Raw genomic sequence first — 23424 nt, forward strand, 5'->3', positions numbered from 1 at the left:
GTTTCACGACCGGAACATCCTCATGTAGAGACCAAGGTGGTAATCTGGTAACCGATGTCCAGGGCATACTGGGATTATGGAGGGAACACTTCTCCGCCATGCTGAATGAGTACAACACCAGGAGATGGCGAACCCGATCCCCCAATCGATGACGATGGAACAGATGTTCCATTACCCGACCATGAAGAAATTCGAATAGCAATTACCCGCTTGAAGAACAACAAAGCAGCGGGGGCCGATAGATTACCGGCAGAACTATTCAAATACGGCGGCGAAGAAAGCATGCCTGACGATTGGAATCTCAGTGTGCTCTGCCCAATCCATAAAAAGGGAGATCCCACAATCTGCGCCAATTACCGTGGGATCAGCCTCCTAAATATCGCATACAAGGTTCTATCGAGCGTACTGTGTGAAAGACTAAAGCCCACCGTCAACGAACTGATTGGACCTTATCAGTGTGGCTTTAGGCCTGGAAAATCGACAACTGACCAGATATTCACCATGCGCCAAATCTTGGAGAAGACCCGTGAACAGAGGATCGACACACACCACCTTTTTGTCGATTTTAAAGCTGCTTTCGACAGCACGAAAAGGAGTTGCCTTTACGCCGCGATGTCTGAATTTGGTATCCCCGCAAAACTAATACGACTGTGTAAATTGACGTTGAGCAACACCAAAAGCTCCGTCACGATTGGGAAGGACCTCTCCGAGCCGTTCGATACCAAACGAGGTTTCAGACAAGGTGACTCACTATCGTGCGACTTCTTTAACCTGATGCTGGAAATAATTATAAGAGCTGCAGAGCTAAACCGAGAAGGTACAATCTTCTACAAGAGTGTACAGCTCCTGGCATACGCCGATGATATTGATATCATCGGAAGCAACAACCGCGCCGTTTGTTCTGCTTTTTCCCGCATGGATAAGGAGGCGAAGCGAATGGGTCTGGAGGTGAATGAGGACAAGACGAAATATCTCCTGTCATCAAGCAAACAGTCAGCGCATTCGCGTCTAGGCTCCCACGTCACTGTTGATAGTCATAACTTTGAAGTTGTAGATAATTTCGTATACCTAGGAACCAACATTAACACCGATAATAATGTCAGCCTTGAAATCCAACGCAGATACACTCTTGCCAACAGGTGTTACTATGGACTGAGTAGGCAATTGAACAGTAAAGTCCTCTCTCGACGAACAAAAACTAAACTCTACAAGTCCCTCATCATTCCCGTCCTACTTTATGGTGCAGAAGCGTGGACGGTGTCAACATCCGATGAGACGGCACTAGGAGTTTTCGAGAGAAAGGTTTTGCGGAAGATTTACGGTCCCTTAAACATTGGCAACGGCGAATACCGCAGAAGATGGAATGATGAGCTGTATGTGTTGTTCGACGACATAGACATAGTCCAGCGAATAAAAAGACAGCGGCTACGTGGGCTTGGTCATGTTGTTCGAATGGACGAAAGTGCCTCAGCTCTGAAAGTTTTCGATGTGGTACCCGCTGGTGGAAGCCGAGGAAGAGGGAGACCTCCACTCCGATGGAAGGACCAGGTGGAGAAGGACTATGTTCTTGTAAATGTTTTGGAAAAGTGGGCGTGACCTCGCCCCCAAATAATAACCAATAAAGCTATATAAACCAAACTTTCTGCAGTCGTTTATTTTAGCCATTTCCTTAAACAGTCCAAAAATGAAAGAAATCGGATAATAACCACGCCCACCTCCCATACAAAGGTTAGGTTGAAAATTACTTAAAGTGCGTTAACTCACTAACGAAAAACGTAAGAAACATCAAATTTTACATAAGAAATGGCAGAAGGAAGCTGCACTGAGATTTTTTTACAAAATGGAAAATGGGCTTGGCGTCGCCCACGATTTCAATGAAATTCGGTATATACCAAGTTCTAAACACCCTGATGACACTGGTGGAATATGGGCGAAATCGGTTCACAACTACGCCTACTTCCCATATAACTCAATTTTGAATTCTTTTGATATGTTCATTTTATAAAACATATATACATTAGGAGCAAATGAAGACAGCGGAATAAAACTTTACACAAATACTGTATTTTAGCCGTGAAATCACTTGTGGAAAAATTGTCAAATTCGGACCATGACTTTTCAAGGCCTCTGATATCGAACATGAAGAACTCAGTGCCTAAAGGTAATTTTTGACCGAAAATATAGGTAAATCACTCAGATATTTTAATGTAATTCATTCCCTCTGAATTTTTTTCTTATAACAGTTTCTCCCTGTACATGAAATGGTAAAAATCGAGTCATAACTTCCCCCAGATCCCTTATACCTAATTATAAGTAATATTAAATTAAGGAAGCGTATAGTCTTCAGCCTCGAAATCCAGCGCAGAATAACTCTTGCCAACAGGTGCTACTTTGGACTGAGTAGGCAATTGAACAGTAAAGTTCTCTCTCGACGAACCAAAATCAAGTTCTACGAGTCGCTTATCATTCCCGTCCTGCTTTACGGTGCAGAAGCTTGGACGATGTCAACATCAGATGAGACGACACTAGGAGTTTTCGAGAGGAAAATTTTGCGCAAGATTTATGGTCCTCAGAACATTGGCAACGGCGAATACCGCAGACGATGGAACGATGAGCTGTACGATTTATACGACGACATTGACATAGTTCAGCGAATAAAAAGACAGCGGCTACGCTGGCTAGGTCATGTTGTCCGAATGGACGAAAACACTCCAGCCCTGAAAGTGTTCGATGCAGTACCCGCCGGAGGAAGCCGAGGAAGGGGAAGACCTCCACTCCGTTGGAGGGACCAGGTGGAGAGCGACCTGGTTACACTTGGGATCTCCAACTGGCGCCGAACTGCGAAGGAGAGAGAGAGGTGGCGCACTATCGTCGATTCGGCTATAACCGGCTAAACGGTTGCAACGCCAATCACATACATAGCAAACGGAGTTAACTGAGATAATTCGAGGAATTAACCTCGATTAAAGCAGTTATTCCGAGGTAACGCCGCCGTCTGTCAGGGCTATAACTTATAACGGGCTTACACTTTAATCGACAACTCTCTTACATGAAGTGGGTGTTGCTGCCAGTCCGGCAGCCCTTATATAGTCGATTGTTGGCAATATATCGCCACTCGAATGTTCTGGCAACTATCCATAATATTCTGGCAACAGTATCGTAACGGAAATGGTACGAGAACAAACTAGAATTGACAATCGAAAGCGATAACTTGCCAGATGTATCTAAACATCAATATTCGTAGTTGGCAGAATGTTTGAGTGGCGATGTATCGATGTGAACACAAGCCATAAGTTAGAGTTGTAAAGGAAAAAAGTTTTAGGGAATAAGGAATTAGAAATAAACATTAGCCAATTAACCAATAAAGTGTGACTTATATTTGACAATCCACTCTGCAAGACGAGTAGAGTTACTTATCTTATGGTGTATTGGTTACAAGTAAGAAAAGCTTGTATTATTTTATTGGTCTCTCTTGTTCTAGCAGCAGGAAAAAAGTTACCATTTCTCCTCTTTTACGGCATGTCGGTGTGATTATCTTGCTCTCTCTCTCTCATTGACTTTGGTGCAAATCCTGCATATGTCTTTCTGCTCTAATTTTTCATTGTTTTGGAAAGGCATATGTCACTCTGTGGTTAGCAGAACCCTCTGTAGTAGTATTTTATTTAATTAGCCATCTATCAGTGGATATTGTTCGATTTATCATTGTCAAGGTCACCCCTTAGTCACAGGTATTGGTCATTTGTTGGGTCACCGTTTCGTTACTTAAATTTGGTTCATTGGTCTCCATTGGTCTTCATTCTATAGGTCACCTACTTTTCCGTTTAAAAATGAAAAATTGAAATTGTTTTTCTTTGTGTTGTTATACAATACAAATTAAATTTCACTACTATTACGATTGTTACAAATATTCGTACATTCATTTGTATATAGATGCTAATTTAACAATATTTCATATTTAGATTAATAAATTGAGTGCTTTTGCGAACGTTCAAAATTTATAAATTAACAATCATAATAGTGAAAATGATAAATTGTAAGTTCAGCATAATCAAATCAGAATCAGGATAAACAACATCTGCGTTTTTCGAGCTCTGTTATTATGTTAACTATCCATTGTATTAATCCAAGGGCAATATAGGAGGCTCTGTGTTTAGCACGTCGGAAATAAGTAGTGAAACTGCTACTCCAAAAGTCCGATGTAATTTGTTGTACATCATCCGATGACTGAAAAATATGTATAATTGCTTAGAAATAATTAAAATATCTATATTCGTAGAACAAACCTTGGTAATTGCCGGTTGCGTTGTGCGATTTTGACTTTTGTTGTGAATTTGAATGTGTATTACTTGTTGTTGCTGCAGCACTTGTTACACCATGTGGCGATTATCCACCAAATTCTGTTAAATAATAAGAATATCAAAATTATTGTTTTGTGTTTGTTTTGCAATTAAATTCGTTTCAATAATTCCTGTTGTTGATGCATATTTTGCGTTGTATTTGTAGGTGCATGATTTTTGTTACTCCCTAACACAAAGAACTACGAGTGCTGCTTCAACCATACGTCGAATTCTAATTCGAATTTGTATTGTACGATTGATGAGCGATTGCCGTTGTATGCCATGAAAAACTGATGGTAGGATTCCCAGCACCCATATCAAGTATAGCTACCTTCCTATATGGGAGTATATGGGTGGTATCCAGCTTAAGCTTTAGTTTTTCTTCCGAAGTTTGCAAATATCTGAAAAGGATAATAAAAAGATAGAAGTATATTCCAACAAAAGATTTTATGTTTAGTATATACATATATAAGGTTTGATATTATCAACTCACCCATATACCTAAAGTGGCATAATCCTTGTTCTGCTTCTCTTTTTAGTTTTGCATGTACGCACCAGGTGTGCGTCCCATTTAACTACAAAAAGTTACTATTTCGTATGTGTTGGTAAAAGCTGAAAAACTTTGCATGTGTAGTGGTGTATGAGTTAGAGCTAAACTACATAGCTCGCGAATGCGAATGCGAACGTTTGACAGTTGAGTTGAATACACATGTTCTTATGAGATGAGCTACATAGCTTTCGCATGTTTTCGCAACCAAATCTCCGAATTTTCAACTTTCATGCGCTAACACAGCAACCTTCACATTCTTGAGAATAGCAACCCATATTATGTTACTTACTATCTTGCGTGTTTTAATTATTTAAGCCCGTTTTCTTCGCTAAAATATAAGTATTTTTGTGAAATATAATATTTATTAGTTTTTAATTTTTAAAGATAAGTTGTGATGAATTTTTAATGAACTAGGTAGACAGTTTAAATTTTCCTTTCTTTGCTTAATTCAAGGTATTTTATGAACACTGCTAATAAAAATCACTAAAAATTTAATATCCTTGTCCATGTTAATTAGTTCGTTTTCAAACTCGCAAATAAAAATTGAGTATGTGTATCACATTGTACACAGCTTTCAACGCATTCAAAAGCGCATTTATGTAGTTGCTCGAAATAAACGCAGTCGAGCGCATGCTTTCGCATTCGCATTCGCGAGCTATGTATTTCGTTTCAGCTTTAGCTCCGTCTTGTGGGGCAGTGATCGAACTCAGGGTAGAGTTTCAGCAACGACAGATTTTGGAAATCTGTTACAATACTTTAATATTTACTATTGCTAATATTTTTGATCTACTTGACCTATTACATAGCCACTATCTGGGTAGATAGATGTATGATAATTTTTATGTTAATTAGCCCAAAAAAAAACTTTTTAACATGTATACAACCGAATAGACCAATAACTGTTAGACTAGGCTTCATATCATGTTCCCACCAAAAAGTGCTTATATTACATTAGTATCTTCGTTAATATACTGTAACGAAAATGGCACCAGAACAAACTAGAATTGACAATCGAAAACGATAACTTGCCAGATGTATCTGGACATCGATATTAGTAATTGCCAGAATGTTCGAGTGGCGATGTATCGCAATCGACTATATAAGGGCTGCCGGACTGGCACAAGACATAGTTATTATAAGAGAGTTGTCGAGTGAGGACAATTCTAAGGAGAGAGTTGTAGTGTAAAGTATAAACAAGTTATAAGTTAGAGTTGTAAAATAGAGTATTGAGTAATAAAATGTTAACCCCGCAAGACAGGTACCGGCGAATTCTTCGGTGAAATGCCAGGGAGCGGTTCCCTCAGTTTCAATTAAAGTTTCAATGCCATCCTTAAGGGCGAATTGACAAAAGTACCCGAAACTATTGTGTACGTGTGATCGTTCATCCCTTTCTTGGGCATTACATTAATCATTTAACAATTTATATATACCTCTTGCACAATTCTGTGAATGCTCTTGGTACAATCACGAATGAAAGACCCAAACCTGCGAACCAAAACAAAATGTGCACTTTCAGTACTGCGACCCACAAAAGCCCTGAAACTATACCCGCTATTTTCGGTTAGTTCTACCAAATTCCCAATTGAGAATTTAATAACAAAATCATTAATTATATTTCATATTTATTGAAAATATCATGCCATTTAGGTGTTTATTATTATATTTACTTTATAAATGTATTATCGTACTACACTATATACATATGTACGTATTGAATAGTTGAACAATTTTTGCTATCTGACAAAGGCTGGAGGAAGAGTGGCAAATGTCAAATACCCCGAGCGGCCTGGAAGTGTAAGCTGCGCACATTATTTGAGGACTCTTTTAGTTTCTTTAGGAGTTTTTGTAAAATATGTTCTTTCATTAATTTCATTAGTACTGGATATAAAGTAAAATTTGTATTTTTACAACATAAAAGTTGGTAATAATTACCTTATGTTTCAGGAATTCTAAATATAGCAAGGGAAACGTTCTAGTCATAACATCCATGCTCTTGCTGTAGTATTTCCATTGAACTAATTTCCGGGTATCCATGTCCTTGTAAAGCGATACAACAACGTTATGATTGCTCAATACAAGGTGAAAATGAATCAAAAAAGTCCTCCTAATTGAACATACAAAAAGTTTTGAAATTTCTATGATCACAAACATTCACTTAAACTTACCCTTCAATTTCTGAGTTTTAGCTGCTAATGTCACGGCCAACTGAGGGGCCGGTAATTCTAAAAATACTGCAACTGCTTTGCCATCTAGCTCATTGGTAAAACCTAGTTTACACACGTCGCGATGATAAACGGTTACAAAAGCACCTAAACCATGTCATTTCAGTTCTTCCCGGGCTTGTGTTGAGCAAAAAGTTTAATTGCACGTAAAAAAGTGACATTAAACCTAATATCTGGTGTGTAAATGATTTGTGTTCGATGTAGCAGCGTTTCCATCCATAGTTCTGGATTTGCTTGCAGCACATATTCCATCGATTCGAAAGTTCTACGCTGCTACCATAAGTGACACCAATTAGGTTGCGTACCTTTAACGCGCCGTATAAGGTTTGAAATATCTGTGTGGAAAATTTTAGAATTTAAGGCAAGATAATATTATTATATTCAACAATTATTTACGTATTCAATGGTTTCGAAATTGATGTTGACCATTGTTGGCGTAGCTTCTATTGCGTGCTTCAAATTGACTATGCAATGAAGTATTACTGTATCACCCTCTTCAATTCCATATTTTGGCTTTAGAAAACTTTTATTTTACGTTTTTAAAATGCGTGGTTCAATAATTTAAACTTTAATTAGGCTGCAGATCACTGATTTAAATAAAACACGCAAAATAATACTCCACAAGCAGCCATGATATAACTCAAAGCAAAACTTGTTTGAACACGAGAACTTTGGTTGTTTCTTTCTATCATTCAGAGTGCTGTACGAAAGAAGAGTAAACATTTAATGCACATTTCGCCCTTTGTTGCATATGTGTGTATGTAGTGGTGTTATTAAAATTTCTTGGAATGTGTTAGAGTTTCAGTACCCATGACTTGCTGGGTAAGTTATAAGGAATAAGAAATTAGAGAAATAAAGATTTTAAACTTTAATGGCTATAAGTGTGACTTTTATTTGACAATCCAGCGGTCGAACTCAGGGTAGAGTTTCGCGTAAACAACAGATTTTGGAAATCCGTTACAATTAGTGTCAGAAGTGGGATTGCCAAATAAAACTGCAGAATAGATAATGGCTCAGTTAACAAAAGAAGACATGCACACGATTTTGTCACACATATTGTCACAGTTCCAGGCGCAGTCATTAGAAATGAAGGAAATGAAAGCCCAAATAAAAGACCAAAAGAGAGAGCAAATAACAGAGCTATCAACGTAGATATCAGCTCAATTTTCTTCACAATTAAAAGAGCGGAAGTCGGAAGCGAATGGGGGGGGGGGGGAATGGGGTATCTTCACAGTTGGGAAAGCAGAAGGAAGAATCAATGGATGAGACTTCACATAAAGCGGATGTGCCAATATAGCTGGAAAAGCATGAAGAAATTTTGTTAACACAGACTGAAGCGAATGAGGCGCGTATGTCAAAGCCTTGGGAAGCGCATGGGTAGATTTTGTCAACACATTCGGAAGCGAAGCAAAGGAAAAGCAGGAGGAGGAGTCAATGGATGTGTCCTTAAATAGAGCTGACATGTTAAGACAGCTGGAAGAGCATGGGGAGAATACATCCACATATTTGGAAGCGAATGAGACGTGTATGCCAAGACCTTTGGAAGCGCATGGAGAGATTTTGTTATCCCAGTTGGAAGTGAGGAGGAGTCAATGGAGGTGACCGTGACCTTACAAAAAGGAGAGGGGTCAACACAGCTGGAAGTGCATGGAGAGTGCATATATCGACGCAGGTGATCATAGTCATATGAAGCAGTACAATTCGCTAGCACCATTTGAGCGATTCGCCATGGTTGTAGATGGTCCATTACCTACCAACAAATCAGGAAACATTAGTGGTTTGATGGCTAGGACGAAAAAATACCCAATTCTAAGAAAAGAGACTGACGAGATGGTGGACGTGGACATCAAAAGTTGGGAGATGTGCCAGAAGCTATGTGTCCGGAAAATATGCGAAGCTACATCACATCCGCGATCCGATATCATCATGGATAGGTATCACCACAGATACAGAGGATGTCCATATATCCATGTTCCTGGCTTATCGGCCTGCTGTCCAGGAAACAACGGCGTAGACGACTGCGAGGATAATATTTGGTTACTGATTGAGTTTAAGATTAATGCCAATGGAGAAAGACATGCTGAGGAGGACGACAGTGTCTTAGAAGACGAAATTAAAGGAAGATATGTTAAGCGTTTGGTTCTGGAAGTATGTCTAATCGGGTCGATCAGACTTAAGTGGACAACAGTTTTTGGAAATCCGTTACAATACTGTAAAGAAATGGTACCCCAACAAACTAGAATTGTCAATCGAAATCCATCGAAATCAATAACTTGCCAGATTTATCCAGACATCGATATTCGTAGTTGCCAGAATGTTCGAGTGGCGATTATTGCCAACAATCTTCTATAGAAGGGCTGCCGGACTGGCAGAAATACACAGTTCTAATAAGAGAGTTGTCGAGTGAGGACAATTCTAAAAAGAAAGTGCAGGAAATTAGAAGTAGGAAGTTGTAAACTAGTATAACGAGGCAAACTCATGCATTCAAACAATATATTTTGTGAGAGTGTATGAGACTTGAGAGCAACTCAACTGACCAAGTATTATGTTCTACTGGTCCCGAACTTTTTTAGGACTAGTTAAATTAGGACCAATACTTGTTTCCTAGGAGGATGGGATCATGTGTAGAAGTTCACGCAAGTGAGGAAAGTTTTTGATTGTCATTCACTTAGGAGTGACCAGAAACGATTCTTCTCCACATGGTTCAAGCAGCTCACGACTTCCGGTTTTAGACCAAGTATCCTCTGGGTAGCCAACAGACATCCGTTTGAAGGCGAGCTAAAGTGAGAAGGCGAAGCCCGCTATGGCTGGTGGGCTTGGGACCCACCACATAAAAACGAAGTACCAATGAAAAATCGTCGAAAGCCTCGGATGAGACACCCCCCTTTTGATGACGACCCCTGCAAACGTTTTAAGGATAACAATTTAAGGGCATGCACTTGGAATGTCCGGACCCTTAATTGGGAAAGTGTCTCTGCCCAGCTGGTTGATGTCCTCATACGACTAAAGGCTGACATCACCGCCATCCAAGAAGTGCGATGGACGGGACAATGACGGAAGAAGGTGGGTCCTTGTGACATCTACTATAGCGGCCATATAAAGGAGCGCAAATTTGGTGTTGGATTTGTGGTGGGAGAGAGACTCCGTCGCCGAGTCCTGGCATTCACCCCGGTGGATGAACGTCTAGCCACAATCCGCATCAAAGCGAGGTTCTTCAATATATCGCTGATTTGCGCCCACGCCCCAACGGAAGAGAAGGACGATGTGACCAAAGATGCTTTCTATGAGCGCCTAGAATGCATCTATGAGCGCTACCCCCGCCACGATGTCAAAATCGTGCTTGGTGATTTTAACGCCAGGGTGGGTAAAGAAGGTATCTTTGGCACAACAGTCGGAAAATTCAGCCTCCATGATGAAACATCGCCAAACGGCCTGAGGCTGACCGACTTCGCTGGGGCCCGAAATATGGTCGTCTGTAGTACCAGATTCCAGCATAAGAAAATACATCAAGCTACTTGGCTGTCTACTGATCGAAACACGCGGAACCAAATCGATCACGTTGTGATAGACGGAAGACATGTCTCCTGTGTTTTAGACGTGCGTACGCTCCGAGGACCAAATATAGACTATCATTATCTGGTCGCAGCGAAGATACGCACCCGCCTCTGTGCGGCAAAGAATGCCCGTCAACAAACACAAGGAAGGTTCGACGCCGAAAAGCTGCAATCGCAACAGACAGCCACGAAATACTCTACTCGACTTGCACTCCTGCTCTCTGAGAGCACTCATCAGCATCTCGGTATAAGGGAACTGTGGAACGGCATCTCAAACTCACTGCGTACCGCTGCAGCCGAAACAATTGGTTTGCGGCAACGACAAAAAACAAGCTGGTACGATGAGGAGTGCCGTCTCGCAGCGGAGAGAAGAGTACGAAGAGCTTGAGAAGCTGGCAGACAGAGGGAATGCTCGAAAATTTTATGAAAAAATGAAGCGACTTAACGAAGGTTTCACGACCGGAACATCCTCATGTAGAGACCAAGGTGGTAATCTGGTAACCGATGTCCAGGGCATACTGGGATTATGGAGGGAACACTTCTCCGCCATGCTGAATGAGTACAACACCAGGAGATGGCGAACCCGATCCCCCAATCGATGACGATGGAACAGATGTTCCATTACCCGACCATGAAGAAATTCGAATAGCAATTACCCGCTTGAAGAACAACAAAGCAGCGGGGGCCGATAGATTACCGGCAGAACTATTCAAATACGGCGGCGAAGAACTGATAAGGTGCATGCATCAACTTCTTTGCAGAATATGGTCGGCAGAAAGCATGCCTGACGATTGGAATCTCAGTGTGCTCTGCCCAATCCATAAATAGGGAGATCCCACAATCTGCGCCAATTACCGTGGGATCAGCCTCCTAAATATCGCATACAAGGTTCTATCGAGCGTACTGTGTGAAAGACTAAAGCCCACTGTCAACAAACTGATTGGACTTTATCAGTGTGGCTTTAGACCTGGAAAATTCGACAACTGACCAGATATTCACCATGCGCCAAATCTTGGAGAAGACCCGTGAAAAGAGGATCGACACACACCACCTTTTTGTCGATTTTAAAGCTGCTTTCGACAGCACGAAAAGGAGTTGCCTTTACGCCGCGATGTCTGAATTTGGTATCCCCGCAAAACTAATACGGCTGTGTAAATTGACGTTGAGCAACACCAAAAGCTTCGTCATGATTGGGAAGGACCTCTCCGAGCCGTTCGATACTAAACCAGGTTTCAGACAAGGTGACTCACTATCGTGCGACTTCTTTAACCTGATGCTGAAAAAATTATAAGAGCTGCAGAGCTGAACAGAGAAGGTACAATCTTCTACAAGAGTGTACAGCTCCTGGCGTACGCCGATGATATTGATATCATTTGAAGCAACAACCGCGCCGTTTGTTCTGCTTTTCCCGCATGGATAAGGAGGCGAAGGGAATGGGTCTGGAGGTGAATGAGGACAAGACGAAATATCTCCTGTCATCAAGCAAACAGTCGGCGCATTCGCGTCTTGGCTCCCACGTCACTGTTGACAGTCATAACTTCGAGGTCGTAGATAATTTCGTATACTTGGGAACCAGCATCAACAAGACGAACAATATCAGCCTCGAAATCCAGCGCAGAATAACTCTTGCCAACAGGTGCTACTTTGGACTGAGTAGGCAATTGAACAGTAAAGTCCTCTCTCGACGAAAATCAAGCTCTACAAGTCGCTTATCATTCCCGTCCTGCTTTACGGTGCAGAAGCTTGGACGATGTCAACATCAGATGAGACGACACTAGGAGTTTTCGAGAGGAAAATTTTGCGCAAGATTTATGGTCCTCAGAACATTGGCAACGGCGAATACCGCAGACAATGGAACGATGAGCTGTACGAGTTATACGACGACATTGGCATAGTTCAGCGAATAAAAAGACAGCGGCTACGCTGGCTAGGTCATGTTGTCCGAATGGACGAAAACACTCCAGCCCTGAAAGTGTTCGATGCAGTACCCGCCGGAGGAAGCCGAGGAAGGGGAAGGCCTCCACTCCGTTGGAGGGACCAGGTAGAGAGCGACCTGGTACACTTGGGATCTCCAATTGGCGCCGAACTGCGAAGGAGAGAGAGAGGTGGCGCACTATCGTCGATTCGGTTATAACCGGCTAAACGGTTGCAACGCCAATCACATACATACTTGTTTCCTAACAATTGTTTTTATAGTGTACGTTAGTTTAACACATACATTCAACTGTTATTACTGCGTAGAAATATTACAAATCAGTAAACTTAAAATTGCATTTTTTGCAAAAAAAATCGATAGTACTACTTAGATTAACAACACAATTATTAATAATATTACTAATCTACTACTTACTAATCTAATTACTAGCGGATGAAGTTGGTAGAAGAATAGTTGTAATTTTATGAATTGTCTTGCAAAAATAAAAAATCAAATTGGAAATAAAATTATATATATAAAAGCATTGTATTTTGTGTTCATATACCCCCATACGTCTTGTTGGCTGTCAAGTCAGCAAGCAACTGACCTGACATTGCTTCTATGGTGTAATAATGATTGCAAGTACTGACACTGAGTGTACGTGTGAAACACACTTGAGCACTTCGCGGGCAATTGGTTGCCGATCACTGGTCTAATACATACAATGCAATGCTTATTCAAAAGAAGTGTAATGCAGTAGTACAAGTCGACATAAGGATTCTGCACTGCATCCGATTCTACTGAAGTTTCGATGTCATTACAAAAAAATTGAATTTTCTTATCTCGTTTTTACTTCAGAAGGTTATGATACCTATCCCTGTTCTGCACTCCTTATGTGCTTTTTTATGCTCTGCCCGAAAGCTCGAAACTATCCTATACCTATCTATGCCCGTCTCCCAGCTTACTGTCGTATGTTAGTCACTGCATTTATATGTCATAAAAACAGCAAGATTTTTCATTGCCATTTTATATAAACTGTTCTCACTTACGCAGTCTGCCATGTGTAATCAGAATACCGATGCACTCAAACCGCAGATATGACCCCTCATTGACCCATGGCTCCTGAAAGAGGTCAATATCAGGCTGCTCTTTTGCAACTCGGGTAATTAGGACTAGTGAAGAAAGTTTGTTATGATAACGATTTAATTGAGGAATATGCATTGGTTAATGTTGAATCCGCACCTTCTTGAGAGTGCTTAAAAGCTCTTTCTCAGTGTATAATTCCTAGAGTCTGTCTACTAGTTCAGACCCCGTAAAGTACTCCATGTGACCTTCCTCAGTTTGGACTTTACCATAACTAATCGCTCCGTCACTTTGGTTTGCTACAGCATAATCTGTATAGTGGTCCTGTTCGTTGGCACGCCAAGTTCCGTTGCAGGTTCTTCAACAGCTTTTACGAATTTCAATCTCTTCGTTGGTAGACTTGCTGCATTATCTGGGCTATCACGGGCTTTTATTTTGTTCTGGTCCTAGAACTAGGTGGCATCTGTCCAGTATCACACTCATCCAGGACACGGATGATATTCAGTTACTGGCCACATCAGCAAACGACTTTTTGTGTGTCTCATACTTTGTTTTCGGTCTGTTAGCTTACGGCTTAGCCTCTTCAGCAGACTTTTGTGTTTCTACCGCTGTTGATGGTGATTCAAGTTTAAAATTTGGTAACACCGTGTTCGTACAATCAATTGACTTCTGTAGGCCTTTGTGAGTCACTTCATAACCTATTCTTTGGCGAAAGCACTTCCACCAACCTCACTTCTGGCATCTTCCTTCTCTTGCCTCTGGCTGGCGATGTTGTTGCTGACTTCCTGCAACTAGGTTTAGCTACACTTCCAATACTTGTGCTAGCCTTGGCTGAAAAAGTCTAAAATCCACACATTTCTAATCTCCCATACAAACAATTTGTATTCTATATTCTTCCCCTGCAAGACAGGTACCGGCAAATTCTTCGGTGAAAAGCCAGGGAGCGGTACTAATTCTTTCAATGTAAGTTTGCGATTCTTAAGGGCGATTTGACAAAAGTACCCGAAACACGTACACAAGTGTGATCGTTCATCCCTTTCTTGTACATTACATTCATCATATAGCAATTTATATATACCTCTTGCACAATTCTGGGAATGATCTTGGTACAATCACGGATGAAAGACCCAAAACTGCGAACCAAAACACTTGAGCACTTTCAGTACCAAGTCCCACAAAAGCCCTGAAACTATATCCGCGATTTTCGGTTAGTTCTACCAAAACCCGAAATGAGAATTTAATAACAAAATCATTAATTATATTTCATATTATTGAAAATATCATGCCCGTTAGGTATTTATTAATATATTTACTTTATAAATGTATTATCGTACTACACTATATACATATGTACGTATTGAATAGTTGAACAATTTTTGCTATCTGACAAAGGCTGGAGGAAGAGTGGCAAATGTCAAATACCCCGAGCGGCCTGGAAGTGTAAGCTGCGCACATTATTTGAGGACTCTTTTAGTTTCTTTAGGAGTTTTTGTAAAATATGTTCTTTCATTAATTTCATTAGTACTGGATATAAAGTAAAATTTGTATTTTTACAACATAAAAGTTGGTAATAATTACCTTATGTTTCAGGAATTCTAAATATAGCAAGGGAAACGTTCTAGTCATAACATCCATGCTCTTGCTGTAGTATTTCCATTGAACTAATTTCCGGGTATCCATGTCCTTGTAAAGCGATACAACAACGTTATGATTGCTCAATACAAGGTGAAAATGAATCAAAAAAGTCCTCCTAATTGAACATACAAAAAGTTTTGAAATTTCTATGATCACAAACATTCACTTAAACTTACCCTTCAATTTCTGAGTTTTAGCTGCTAATGTCACGGCCAACTGAGGGGCCGGTAATTCTAAAAATACTGCAACTGCTTTGCCATCTAGCTCATTGGTAAAACCTAGTTTACACACGTCGCGATGATAAACGGTTACAAAAGCACCTAAACCATGTCATTTCAGTTCTTCCCGGGCTTGTGTTGAGCAAAAAGTTTAATTGCACGTAAAAAAGTGACATTAAACCTAATATCTGGTGTGTAAATGATTTGTGTTCGATGTAGCAGCGTTTCCATCCATAGTTCTGGATTTGCTTGCAGCACATATTCCATCGATTCGAAAGTTCTACGCTGCTACCATAAGTGACACCAATTAGGTTGCGTACCTTTAACGCGCCGTATAAGGTTTGAAATATCTGTGTGGAAAATTTTAGAATTTAAGGCAAGATAATATTATTATATTCAACAATTATTTACGTTTTCAATGGTTTCGAAATTGATGTTGACCATTGTTGGCGTAGCTTCTATTGCGTGCTTCAAATTGACTATGCAATGAAGTATTACTGTATCACCCTCTTCAATTCCATATTTTGGCTTTAGAAAACTTTTATTTTACGTTTTTAAAATGCGTGGTTCAATAATTTAAACTTTAATTAGGCTGCAGATCACTGATTTAAATAAAACACGCAAAATAATACTCCACAAGCAGCCATGATATAACTCAAAGCAAAACTTGTTTGAACACGAGAACTTTGGTTGTTTCTTTCTATCATTCAGAGTGCTGTACGAAAGAAGAGTAAACATTTAATGCACATTTCGCCCTTTGTTGCATATGTGTGTATGTAGTGGTGTTATTAAAATTTCTTGGAATGTGTTAGAGTTTCAGTACCCATGACTTGCTGGGTAAGTTATAAGGAATAAGAAATTAGAGAAATAAAGATTTTAAACTTTAATGGCTATAAGTGTGACTTTTATTTGACAATCCAGCGGTCGAACTCAGGGTAGAGTTTCGCGTAAACAACAGATTTTGGAAATCCGTTACAATTAGTGTCAGAAGTGGGATTGCCAAATAAAACTGCAGAATAGATAATGGCTCAGTTAACAAAAGAAGACATGCACACGATTTTGTCACACATATTGTCACAGTTCCAGGCGCAGTCATTAGAAATGAAGGAAATGAAAGCCCAAATAAAAGACCAAAAGAGAGAGCAAATAACAGAGCTATCAACGTAGATATCAGCTCAATTTTCTTCACAATTAAAAGAGCGGAAGTCGGAAGCGAATGGGGGGGGGGGGGGGGAATGGGGTATCTTCACAGTTGGGAAAGCAGAAGGAAGAATCAATGGATGAGACTTCACATAAAGCGGATGTGCCAATATAGCTGGAAAAGCATGAAGAAATTTTGTTAACACAGACTGAAGCGAATGAGGCGCGTATGTCAAAGCCTTGGGAAGCGCATGGGTAGATTTTGTCAACACATTCGGAAGCGAAGCAAAGGAAAAGCAGGAGGAGGAGTCAATGGATGTGTCCTTAAATAGAGCTGACATGTTAAGACAGCTGGAAGAGCATGGGGAGAATACATCCACATATTTGGAAGCGAATGAGACGTGTATGCCAAGACCTTTGGAAGCGCATGGAGAGATTTTGTTATCCCAGTTGGAAGTGAGGAGGAGTCAATGGAGGTGACCGTGACCTTACAAAAAGGAGAGGGGTCAACACAGCTGGAAGTGCATGGAGAGTGCATATATCGACGCAGGTGATCATAGTCATATGAAGCAGTACAATTCGCTAGCACCATTTGAGCGATTCGCCATGGTTGTAGATGGTCCATTACCTACCAAAAAATCAGGAAACATTAGTGGTTTGATGGCTAGGACGAAAAAATACCCAATTCTAAGAAAAGAGACTGACGAGATGGTGGACGTGGACATCAAAAGTTGGGAGATGTGCCAGAAGCTATGTGTCCGGAAAATATGCGAAGCTACATCACATCCGCGATCCGATATCATCATGGATAGGTATCACCACAGATACAGAGGATGTCCATATATCCATGTTCCTGGCTTATCGGCCTGCTGTCCAGGAAACAACGGCGTAGACGACTGCGAGGATAATATTTGGTTACTGATTGAGTTTAAGATTAATGCCAATGGAGAAAGACATGCTGAGGAGGACGACAGTGTCTTAGAAGACGAAATTAAAGGAAGATATGTTAAGCGTTTGGTTCTGGAAGTATGTCTAATCGGGTCGATCAGACTTAAGTGGACAACAGTTTTTGGAAATCCGTTACAATACTGTAAAGAAATGGTACCCCAACAAACTAGAATTATCAATCGAAATCCATCGAAATCAATAACTTGCCAGATTTATCCAGACATCGATATTCGTAGTTGCCAGAATGTTCGAGTGGCGATTATTGCCAACAATCTTCTATAGAAGGGCTGCCGGACTGGCAGAAATACACAGTTCTAATAAGAGAGTTGTCGAGTGAGGACAATTCTAAAAAGAAAGTGCAGGAAATTAGAAGTAGGAAGTTGTAAACTAGTATAACGAGGCAAACTCATGCATTCAAACAATATATTTTGTGAGAGTGTATGAGACTTGAGAGCAACTCAACTGACCAAGTATTATGTTCTACTGGTCCCGAACTTTTTTAGGACTAGTTAAATTAGGACCAATACTTGTTTCCTAGGAGGATGGGATCATGTGTAGAAGTTCACGCAAGTGAGGAAAGTTTTTGATTGTCATTCACTTAGGAGTGACCAGAAACGATTCTTCTCCACATGGTTCAAGCAGCTCACGACTTCCGGTTTTAGACCAAGTATCCTCTGGGTAGCCAACAGACATCCGTTTGAAGGCGAGCTAAAGTGAGAAGGCGAAGCCCGCTATGGCTGGTGGGCTTGGGACCCACCACATAAAAACGAAGTACCAATGAAAAATCGTCGAAAGCCTCGGATGAGACACCCCCCTTTTGATGACGACCCCTGCAAACGTTTTAAGGATAACAATTTAAGGGCATGCACTTGGAATGTCCGGACCCTTAATTGGGAAAGTGTCTCTGCCCAGCTGGTTGATGTCCTCATACGACTAAAGGCTGACATCACCGCCATCCAAGAAGTGCGATGGACGGGACAATGACGGAAGAAGGTGGGTCCTTGTGACATCTACTATAGCGGCCATATAAAGGAGCGCAAATTTGGTGTTGGATTTGTGGTGGGAGAGAGACTCCGTCGCCGAGTCCTGGCATTCACCCCGGTGGATGAACGTCTAGCCACAATCCGCATCAAAGCGAGGTTCTTCAATATATCGCTGATTTGCGCCCACGCCCCAACGGAAGAGAAGGACGATGTGACCAAAGATGCTTTCTATGAGCGCCTAGAATGCATCTATGAGCGCTACCCCCGCCACGATGTCAAAATCGTGCTTGGTGATTTTAACGCCAGGGTGGGTAAAGAAGGTATCTTTGGCACAACAGTCGGAAAATTCAGCCTCCATGATGAAACATCGCCAAACGGCCTGAGGCTGACCGACTTCGCTGGGGCCCGAAATATGGTCGTCTGTAGTACCAGATTCCAGCATAAGAAAATACATCAAGCTACTTGGCTGTCTACTGATCGAAACACGCGGAACCAAATCGATCACGTTGTGATAGACGGAAGACATGTCTCCTGTGTTTTAGACGTGCGTACGCTCCGAGGACCAAATATAGACTATCATTATCTGGTCGCAGCGAAGATACGCACCCGCCTCTGTGCGGCAAAGAATGCCCGTCAACAAACACAAGGAAGGTTCGACGCCGAAAAGCTGCAATCGCAACAGACAGCCACGAAATTCTCTACTCGACTTGCACTCCTGCTCTCTGAGAGCACTCATCAGCATCTCGGTATAAGGGAACTGTGGAACGGCATCTCAAACTCACTGCGTACCGCTGCAGCCGAAACAATTGGTTTGCGGCAACGACAAAAAACAAGCTGGTACGATGAGGAGTGCCGTCTCGCAGCGGAGAGAAGAGTACGAAGAGCTTGAGAAGCTGGCAGACAGAGGGAATGCTCGAAAATTTTATGAAAAAATGAAGCGACTTAACGAAGGTTTCACGACCGGAACATCCTCATGTAGAGACCAAGGTGGTAATCTGGTAACCGATGTCCAGGGCATACTGGGATTATGGAGGGAACACTTCTCCGCCATGCTGAATGAGTACAACACCAGGAGATGGCGAACCCGATCCCCCAATCGATGACGATGGAACAGATGTTCCATTACCCGACCATGAATAAATTCGAATAGCAATTACCCGCTTGAAGAACAACAAAGCAGCGGGGGCCGATAGATTACCGGCAGAACTATTCAAATACGGCGGCGAAGAACTGATAAGGTGCATGCATCAACTTCTTTGCAGAATATGGTCGGCAGAAAGCATGCCTGACGATTGGAATCTCAGTGTGCTCTGCCCAATCCATAAATAGGGAGATCCCACAATCTGCGCCAATTACCGTGGGATCAGCCTCCTAAATATCGCATACAAGGTTCTATCGAGCGTACTGTGTGAAAGACTAAAGCCCACTGTCAACAAACTGATTGGACTTTATCAGTGTGGCTTTAGACCTGGAAAATTCGACAACTGACCAGATATTCACCATGCGCCAAATCTTGGAGAAGACCCGTGAAAAGAGGATCGACACACACCACCTTTTTGTCGATTTTAAAGCTGCTTTCGACAGCACGAAAAGGAGTTGCCTTTACGCCGCGATGTCTGAATTTGGTATCCCCGCAAAACTAATACGGCTGTGTAAATTGACGTTGAGCAACACCAAAAGCTTCGTCATGATTGGGAAGGACCTCTCCGAGCCGTTCGATACTAAACCAGGTTTCAGACAAGGTGACTCACTATCGTGCGACTTCTTTAACCTGATGCTGAAAAAATTATAAGAGCTGCAGAGCTGAACAGAAAAGGTACAATCTTCTACAAGAGTGTACAGCTCCTGGCGTACGCCGATGATATTGATATCATTTGAAGCAACAACCGCGCCGTTTGTTCTGCTTTTCCCGCATGGATAAGGAGGCGAAGGGAATGGGTCTGGAGGTGAATGAGGACAAGACGAAATATCTCCTGTCATCAAGCAAACAGTCGGCGCATTCGCGTCTTGGCTCCCACGTCACTGTTGACAGTCATAACTTCGAGGTCGTAGATAATTTCGTATACTTGGGAACCAGCATCAACAAGACGAACAATATCAGCCTCGAAATCCAGCGCAGAATAACTCTTGCCAACAGGTGCTACTTTGGACTGAGTAGGCAATTGAACAGTAAAGTCCTCTCTCGACGAAAATCAAGCTCTACAAGTCGCTTATCATTCCCGTCCTGCTTTACGGTGCAGAAGCTTGGACGATGTCAACATCAGATGAGACGACACTAGGAGTTTTCGAGAGGAAAATTTTGCGCAAGATTTATGGTCCTCAGAACATTGGCAACGGCGAATACCGCAGACAATGGAACGATGAGCTGTACGAGTTATACGACGACATTGGCATAGTTCAGCGAATAAAAAGACAGCGGCTACGCTGGCTAGGTCATGTTGTCCGAATGGACGAAAACACTCCAGCCCTGAAAGTGTTCGATGCAGTACCCGCCGGAGGAAGCCGAGGAAGGGGAAGGCCTCCACTCCGTTGGAGGGACCAGGTAGAGAGCGACCTGGTACACTTGGGATCTCCAATTGGCGCCGAACTGCGAAGGAGAGAGAGAGGTGGCGCACTATCGTCGATTCGGTTATAACCGGCTAAACGGTTGCAACGCCAATCACATACATACTTGTTTCCTAACAATTGTTTTTATAGTGTACGTTAGTTTAACACATACATTCAACTGTTATTACTGCGTAGAAATATTACAAATCAGTAAACTTAAAATTGCATTTTTTGCAAAAAAAATCGATAGTACTACTTAGATTAACAACACAATTATTAATAATATTACTAATCTACTACTTACTAATCTAATTACTAGCGGATGAAGTTGGTAGAAGAATAGTTGTAATTTTATGAATTGTCTTGCAAAAATAAAAAATCAAATTGGAAATAAAATTATATATATAAAAGCATTGTATTTTGTGTTCATATACCCCCATACGTCTTGTTGGCTGTCAAGTCAGCAAGCAACTGACCTGACATTGCTTCTATGGTGTAATAATGATTGCAAGTACTGACACTGAGTGTACGTGTGAAACACACTTGAGCACTTCGCGGGCAATTGGTTGCCGATCACTGGTCTAATACATACAATGCAATGCTTATTCAAAAGAAGTGTAATGCAGTAGTACAAGTCGACATAAGGATTCTGCACTGCATCCGATTCTACTGAAGTTTCGATGTCATTACAAAAAAATTGAATTTTCTTATCTCGTTTTTACTTCAGAAGGTTATGATACCTATCCCTGTTCTGCACTCCTTATGTGCTTTTTTATGCTCTGCCCGAAAGCTCGAAACTATCCTATACCTATCTATGCCCGTCTCCCAGCTTACTGTCGTATCTTAGTCACTGCATTTATATGTCATAAAAACAGCAAGATTTTTCATTGCCATTTTATATAAACTGTTCTCACTTACGCAGTCTGCCATGTGTAATCAGAATACCGATGCACTCAAACCGCAGATATGACCCCTCATTGACCCATGGCTCCTGAAAGAGGTCAATATCAGGCTGCTCTTTTGCAACTCGGGTAATTAGGACTAGTGAAGAAAGTTTGTTATGATAACGATTTAATTGAGGAATATGCATTGGTTAATGTTGAATCCGCACCTTCTTGAGAGTGCTTAAAAGCTCTTTCTCAGTGTATAATTCCTAGAGTCTGTCTACTAGTTCAGACCCCGTAAAGTACTCCATGTGACCTTCCTCAGTTTGGACTTTACCATAACTAATCGCTCCGTCACTTTGGTTTGCTACAGCATAATCTGTATAGTGGTCCTGTTCGTTGGCACGCCAAGTTCCGTTGCAGGTTCTTCAACAGCTTTTACGAATTTCAATCTCTTCGTTGGTAGACTTGCTGCATTATCTGGGCTATCACGGGCTTTTATTTTGTTCTGGTCCTAGAACTAGGTGGCATCTGTCCAGTATCACACTCATCCAGGACACGGATGATATTCAGTTACTGGCCACATCAGCAAACGACTTTTTGTGTGTCTCATACTTTGTTTTCGGTCTGTTAGCTTACGGCTTAGCCTCTTCAGCAGACTTTTGTGTTTCTACCGCTGTTGATGGTGATTCAAGTTTAAAATTTGGTAACACCGTGTTCGTACAATCAATTGACTTCTGTAGGCCTTTGTGAGTCACTTCATAACCTATTCTTTGGCGAAAGCACTTCCACCAACCTCACTTCTGGCATCTTCCTTCTCTTGCCTCTGGCTGGCGATGTTGTTGCTGACTTCCTGCAACTAGGTTTAGCTACACTTCCAATACTTGTGCTAGCCTTGGCTGAAAAAGTCTAAAATCCACACATTTCTAATCTCCCATACAAACAATTTGTATTCTATATTCTTCCCCTGCAAGACAGGTACCGGCAAATTCTTCGGTGAAAAGCCAGGGAGCGGTACTAATTCTTTCAATGTAAGTTTGCGATTCTTAAGGGCGATTTGACAAAAGTACCCGAAACACGTACACAAGTGTGATCGTTCATCCCTTTCTTGTACATTACATTCATCATATAGCAATTTATATATACCTCTTGCACAATTCTGGGAATGATCTTGGTACAATCACGGATGAAAGACCCAAAACTGCGAACCAAAACACTTGAGCACTTTCAGTACCAAGTCCCACAAAAGCCCTGAAACTATATCCGCGATTTTCGGTTAGTTCTACCAAAACCCGAAATGAGAATTTAATAACAAAATCATTAATTATATTTCATATTATTGAAAATATCATGCCCGTTAGGTATTTATTAATATATTTACTTTATAAATGCATTTTATCGTACTACG

General features: G+C 41.3%; 1 long non-coding RNA gene across 1 annotated transcript; it reads right to left on the minus strand.

Annotated features, from left to right (window-relative positions):
* Window positions 1–3864: 3864 nt before the first annotated feature.
* On the minus strand, window positions 3865–5794 carry LOC114804768 (uncharacterized). The gene is made up of 3 exons (XR_003752886.2): window positions 4831–5794; window positions 4284–4738; window positions 3865–4224 (listed from the first exon to the last, which is right to left on the minus strand). It is a non-coding gene; the product is annotated as an uncharacterized LOC114804768 (long non-coding RNA).
* Window positions 5795–23424: the final 17630 nt, after the last annotated feature.

This window comes from Zeugodacus cucurbitae, chromosome 4 (genome assembly GCF_028554725.1).
Source record: "Zeugodacus cucurbitae isolate PBARC_wt_2022May chromosome 4, idZeuCucr1.2, whole genome shotgun sequence".
NCBI lineage: Eukaryota > Metazoa > Arthropoda > Insecta > Diptera > Tephritidae > Zeugodacus > Zeugodacus cucurbitae.